This window comes from Nanorana parkeri, unplaced genomic scaffold, assembly GCF_000935625.1.
Source record: "Nanorana parkeri isolate BGI_ZX_2015 unplaced genomic scaffold, ASM93562v1 scaffold25, whole genome shotgun sequence".
NCBI lineage: Eukaryota > Metazoa > Chordata > Amphibia > Anura > Dicroglossidae > Nanorana > Nanorana parkeri.
The window spans coordinates 675103-681865 of NW_017306293.1; positions in this window are offsets into that span (position 1 = coordinate 675103).

Sequence of the window (6763 nt, forward strand, 5' to 3'; positions counted from 1 at the left end):
TTGTTGGCGCTCAGAGCCATGAAGCGAGTATCAGCAAAACAGCAGAATTTGTTAAATGTTCAAGAGCAGCAGTTGTTAAAGTGTTTAAAGACTGGACTGTCAGTCGAAAATCTGGGTCTGAACGTGCGAATTGTGGCCGCCAGCGACTAGTCAATGTTAGGGCAGAACGGAGAGTGGCAAGACTGGTACAAGACAACAGAAAGGCAACAGTGCATCAAATTACTGCAGATCTTAATCAGGGATCCTCTCAAATGATCTCTGAACGCACTGTTCGCCGTACACTGCATCGTATGGGATATGGAAGCCGAAGGCCTGTTCGAACACCTTTGCTGTCTGCAGTAAACAAGATAAAACGTCTCCAATTTGCACAGGAACACAAGGATTGGACAGTCGAGCATTGGAAAAAAGTAATGTGGTCCGATGAATCACATTTCCAGTTGCATCATGCAGATGACAGAGTGAGAATTTGGCGGGAACAGCATGAAAGCATGCACCCCACATGCATGAGTACAACTCTTCAAGCTGTTGGGGGCAGTGTTATGGTTTGGGGCATGTTTTCCTGGCATGATTTGGGCCCTTTAATTCGTGTGGAACAACGTCTGAATAGCACAACATACCAAAGTATCGTTGCTGATCAAGTTCATCCTATCATGTTGATGGCGTATCCCAATGGAGATGGCTTCTTCCAACAAGACATTGCGCCATGCCACGGTGCTCGTGCTGTGCAGGAGTGGTTTCAAGAACATGAGGGAGAATTTAACTTCCTCAGGTGGCCCCCACAATCACCAGATCTCAATCCAATTGAGCATTTGTGGGACGAAGTTGAAAGAGCCATCAGGCAGCTGGTTCCACAACCATCAAATCTCACAGAACTGGGCAGTGCTATTCATCAGGCATGGTGTCAGATTCCTTGCATCACCTTTCAACATTTCGTGGAGTCAATGCCAAGAAGAATCGCCGCAGTATTGAAGGCAAAAGGTGGCCCAACGAAGTACTGATGGGGTGGTCATAATAATCTGGCCACTCAGTGTATATGGTGAGTGGGGTGACATCATCATTCAGAGACAGGAAACTCCCATCTGACTCACTCAGATGATGCTCTCCTATCTGGCCATAAGAGGGAGCCTGGGAGTAGTGACCAACATTCCAGAGTCTGCATAAGCAATGAAGGAAACAGGTGAGTAAAATGGCAGCCAAGCCAGAATGGTGCAAACCAGTAAAGTCAGGGTGAAACCCTGACATAACCTAACTTAGCTGTCAAAAGCCAGATGCAACACTGCCTGTAATTAACAGGCAGCACTCCATCCATGACAGGTTACACAGTGGGTAGGCTTTGCCTGCTATGTAACCTGTTACAAGCCACTCTGAATGGAGAAAAAGCTGTCAGCTTCAGACTTGATAATACTAGGTGAAGCTCTGCCTCCCCTGACCGCACGTCCCTGCTCCTCCCCGCTGTGTAACCTGTCATGGATGGAGCGCTGCCTGCCATAATTACAGGTGGCGCTGCATCCGGCTTTTGACAGCTATGTTAGGCTTCCCCACTGCTTGTGTAACCTAACACAGTGAGGAAAGAGCATCAACAGCCTTTACTCTATGTTAGAGGCTTGAGCTCTGTGGATAGTTTGGACCAATGGCGCTTGTCCAATCAAAAAAAAGAAAGAAAAAACACTGAGGATGCCTCACCAGTGATGAGCACGATCTCGATGCCTCACCAGTGATGAACAAGTGAGGGACAGGGAGGCTTCTCCCTGTGTCCTCCCTCCCTCCTTCACACTAGCTTGGTAACCAGGTTGAGGGGGTGGGGCTTCACTGTGACAGGGGTGGGGCTTCGGTGGGCTGGAGCAGGGTGTGCTGGGGGCTGGGCTGGGGGAATGCTTACCCAGCACGAAAGGTACTGCACGTCACTGTCTTGCTGTGCTGTAAACAGCTGCTGTGAGGTCCCCACAAGGCTGCCGTGAGGTTCCCAGTAAGCGTGGGACCTTACGGCAGCCAAATGTATTTAACATTTTAAAGCACCGGTATCAGCCCTTAGTATTGGGGCATTTTCACAAGTATGAGTACTACTGAAAATTACCGAGTATCGGCACCGATACTAATATTGGTATTGGTGCATTCCTAGTAGTTATTGAGCTTATCTCTGCTTATCCCTGGCAACAACCCTTAACTGTACTCACAAGTATGCTTCTGACTCATGCTTTGGTAGTGTCTATGTTCAGCTTATTTAGATTCCCGCAAGTTTACTGAGTCTCTGACTACTTTCTATGTTTAGATTTTTGGTCCATCCACTAACTATAGCTAGATCACCCTGCCTAGACCATATTATATGATGTTTATGTTCCTGGGAGCACCCGAGTAACAGTGAAAGCATATAAAGCATTCTCAACAGGTGGATGCTAAAGGTGAAAAGGAGTGTAGCAACGGTTACAGATCCTAACTAATGCCCATACCTTACAGGACAGGAATTAAGAGTTTGGAGAAATCTTTTGTACTAAGGGAAAGGGTAGCGGAGAATGTACCAGACTGTCATGAAGAAGAAAGAAATGATGACTGAAAAGTTAACAGTGGCACAAAATGGTAGGTAGTGATTAACAGGCTTGAAGGCGACCCCGTGCTCACTGCCAGTGGATTTCGGTGTTGAAGAGAATGTAAGGTAAACCATACGGCATTCATTTAGTGTTGGCTGCTTACTAATCCTTTTCCATGCAAGTTACGTTAAAAAAGTGCATTTAGCTTGTTCCTGATGAGGCCTCTATGGTAATATAATGGCAGATTTCAACAGCAGATGAAGCAACTAAGATCCACAGTGCTGGTATTCTGCAGTGGTTGGCAATGACATATGGTTATATTGTACTTTTTTCTGAATAACATACTATTAGTCATAGATAAATGAAAATCACAAGTAAACATAGGCCAGGAATTGGATCAAGACAGTATTGGGAAGTAATCATTTTATAGGTAAAGTTTGCTAATGTACCGCTAAATAAAGCCACCACTCTAGATGTGCTAGAATCCCCAAAACTCAATACAAGGACAGCAGCAATCATCCTATAGAATAATATTAAGCACTTAGAACCATAATACACCACAGGTCTCCTTGCAGGGTTGTGCTGTCAGAACACCAATCAGATTCAAGCATTCCACTAAAAATAGCAGTTGGAATCGAAAAATGTGGTGACTATTGATGCCTGGCTGAATGAGCAGAGACACCTGAAACATCTCAGACACGTTCCTTGTTATCTCCTCATCCAAATCTATCTACAGAGATGGAATTAAAGTAGATGTAAACCATAGCAACTAACTTGAATGTAAATTCATACCAGACCCCTTAGGTCTGGTAGGAATTTCAGGGGGGACCCCAACACCAAAAAACCTAAAAAAAAGTGCGCGGTTCCCCCTAAAACCCCTTACCAGACCCCTGATCCAAGCAGAAGCCTGGCAGTGCAGGAAAGGGAGGACGAGCGTGCGCCCCCCATCCCTCCTGCACTATACCATGGTGAGGTTGTTTTGCCTGGCACAGCACCTTGTCGATGAAGACAAGTGCCTCTTCCCCACAACCCTGGTCTGGTGGTTGTCTGTGGGCAGGGGGCCTTATAGGAATCTGGGTGCCCAGATCCCACCCCACGTGAATGAGTATGTGTTAGTTGTTACTAGGGATGCACCGATACTGGTAGACTGCACACAGCCCTGGGCAAACTGTGCACATCCCTGGCCAGACCTCACAGAGCCTCCTGAGACTCTGTAACAGTCCTGGTCGAACCCCGGACAGCTTCCTGAGATGCCATACAGCCCTGGTTAGCAACACAGAGTATGTAGCTTTATAATATTCTGGTATTCTGCATTGCTGTATAATTATTTTACCAGATATGCAGCGCTAATCATTCAATTTAATTAAAGAATAAGTGTATACATCTATTAATCCGTTTTATAATCTACCATCCGTGATATGATTGCGAACAAATAAACAGATGATTAATGATCAATCAATATGTGTAGCCTCGTGTCAAACAGTTTATCCCAAAGGGGTTGCTACTGGGATTGGTAACTGTCTTTCATTCCTTATATACAGGTGAAACTCGAATAATTAGAATATCGTGCAAAGTTCATTTATTTCACTAATGCAACTTAAAAGGTGAAACTAATATATGAGATAGACTCATTACATGCAAAGCAAGATAGTTCAAGCCATGATTTGTCATCATTGTGATGATTATGGCTTACAGCTCATGAAAACCCCAAGAACCCCAAATCCACAATCTCAAAAAAGTAGAATATTGCATGCAATCAATAAAACAAGGATTGTACATAGAACAATATCAGACCTCTGAAAAGTACAAGCATGCATATGTACTCAGTACTTGGTTTGGGCCCCTTTTGCAGCAACTACTGCAATTACTTTTGCACGATATTCTAATTATTCGAGTTTCACCTGTATCATATAAATCCCAAAAAATAATATTGTGTAACACTTATTGTGAAAGTGAATAAATGTTGATAACAAACTAAATTATTAAATATGTGCAAAATAAGCAAATATCTTATACATCCATATCCTTATATATAAACTTTGGTATATAAAGGGTTGGATTGTACACTGTCCATGAATTGTGAGTACCACAACATCCCTTTAGGTACTAATAATAAAACACTGTGAATAGTCCATATGGTAATATAAAAATCTCTGTGCAAAATTTCTCCAATCTGTGCACTGATGTGAGACCTCCAGAAGCCCGGAGGTTCGTGGAAAGTTGCTGGGGATTAAGCAAGTGTCATACGTCCCTCCTCAAAGTGCACACTCACCACAATGTGATGGCTGTAACAAGCAGCCAGAAAGCACTTGTATGATAACTCACGGAGCTGCAGCGTCCTCACTGTATCCTTTTCCCTTCGATATCCAGAAAGTGACGTGTCTCCATACTCATAGAAAGAAAAAACTCCTCATTGTGTCGTATTTCCAAAAGGTGTTTATTCAAATCCAATGTTAAAGGAGAACTATGGGGAAAAACACTGACCCCATAGTTCTCCTTTAAAAGAATTACAAAGTCTCTGTCGGCCGGTTAGATGGTACAACAACGAACTTCCGTATTCGGTATGACGTAGGATAAGCCCGTCCCTATGCATTTCGTCGTTACGATGTATTCAGGGGGTTACACAGGTATAATTGCTGTATGATTGATTGCTGGGGATTGTAGTCCCCTATTGCAGATGGTATTCTGCATTGCTGTATAATGGATTGCTGGTATTTGTAGTCCCTCTACAGCTTGGAGTCAGTGGCAGAACTACCAAGGTCACAGAAGTTGCAGCTGTGACTGGGCCCTGGTGGTCCACCACTGTCCTAAAATCATTAGTCTGTATTGTTTTAGAAAAGCTGTCACATGACATTAAAAAAGGTATTGGTAATTGGTATCGGTGAGTACTAGAGGAAAATTATTCGTACTTGTACTTGGTCTTGAAAAAAATGGTATCGGTGCATTCCCAGTTGTTACCCCTACTAATTCACCAATACCGTAAAAAATCCTATATTTGAAAGAAAAAACAGGTTTTTGACAAGTCTTGTATTAAAAAAAAAAGAAAAAATGTCCATCGATGTAATCCCAAGGTCAATCACGTCGTCCAACGATGTAGTTCCACGTCAATCATGATGGACGACAGCTGCCAACATGTCGAAAGATAAAATTCCAGACTCCAGCCAACAGGAAAGGGGACACCCAGATTTCTATAAGCCCACTTGCCCGCAGTACCCCCACAATTACCGGGCCAGGTGCGGCTACTGGCTCCCCCCCCCTTTCAAGCTCTACTAGCTGTTGCTCGGAGCAAGGGTCCGGTAAGGGATTGTAGGGGGGGGGGATTTTTTTGGGATACATTTTTTATTGTTTTTATGGACAGCCAAAAGTTAAAAAGAAAAAACATGTCACTTTTTTTAACGGAGAACTATGAGGTGAGTGCTTTTCACTCACCTCATAGTTCTAGCCGACCTGTGACAATGAGACTGTCACAGGTCGGCTTAGTAGATCGGGAGGGGAGCGAACACATACCGGCGTTCGCTCACCTCTCGATCCTGTGACGGCTCTCTGCCGTGACAGGGGAGGGGGCGGGTACAGCTGGCTGTGCCTCTAGATAGGCAGAGCCAGCTGGCACTCACGCAGCTGGGCGGATCCAGACATAATTGTCGGGATCCGCTTCAGCTGCGGCGTCTCAGTATATAGTGAGCTGCAGCTCCCTATATACTGAGCTTAGTGTGACGGGAGGACGCTAGTTTGTGTCCTCCCGTTACCCTAAGGAGAACTATGGGGAAAAGCCCTGACCCCATAGTTCTCCTTTAACCCCATAGTTCTCCTTTAATGTCTCTTTTCAGCAACAAATTTTAATTCTGAAATACCGTTTAACAAAATGAACGAAAAATCGGAAACAAACCAAAACTAAATTGTCTAGTCTGGAGTGGAACATACATATTTGCATAAAACAATTGTGTTCAAAAGATCTTTCAGCAGGTAGATTGTACCTGTTCAACCACCATTTTGAGTTTGTAGACACCTTGGTCAGACTTGTGAATATCGCAGTATAACAGTTTGTTGGGACCCAGATGCACAGTGCTCCAGTTAAAACGAAAGTATCTGAAACCTCTTTGGTTTACTTTTAGGTAGGAAGAATTAAGGGGGAAATGAGAAGTAGGTTAATTCCTGAAATTAGGCCTACTGCTCCCTGTTTACTGCTGGATTGGATTTTATTTTTTTGCACAAATGTTCAAATGTGCATTTTAATTCTG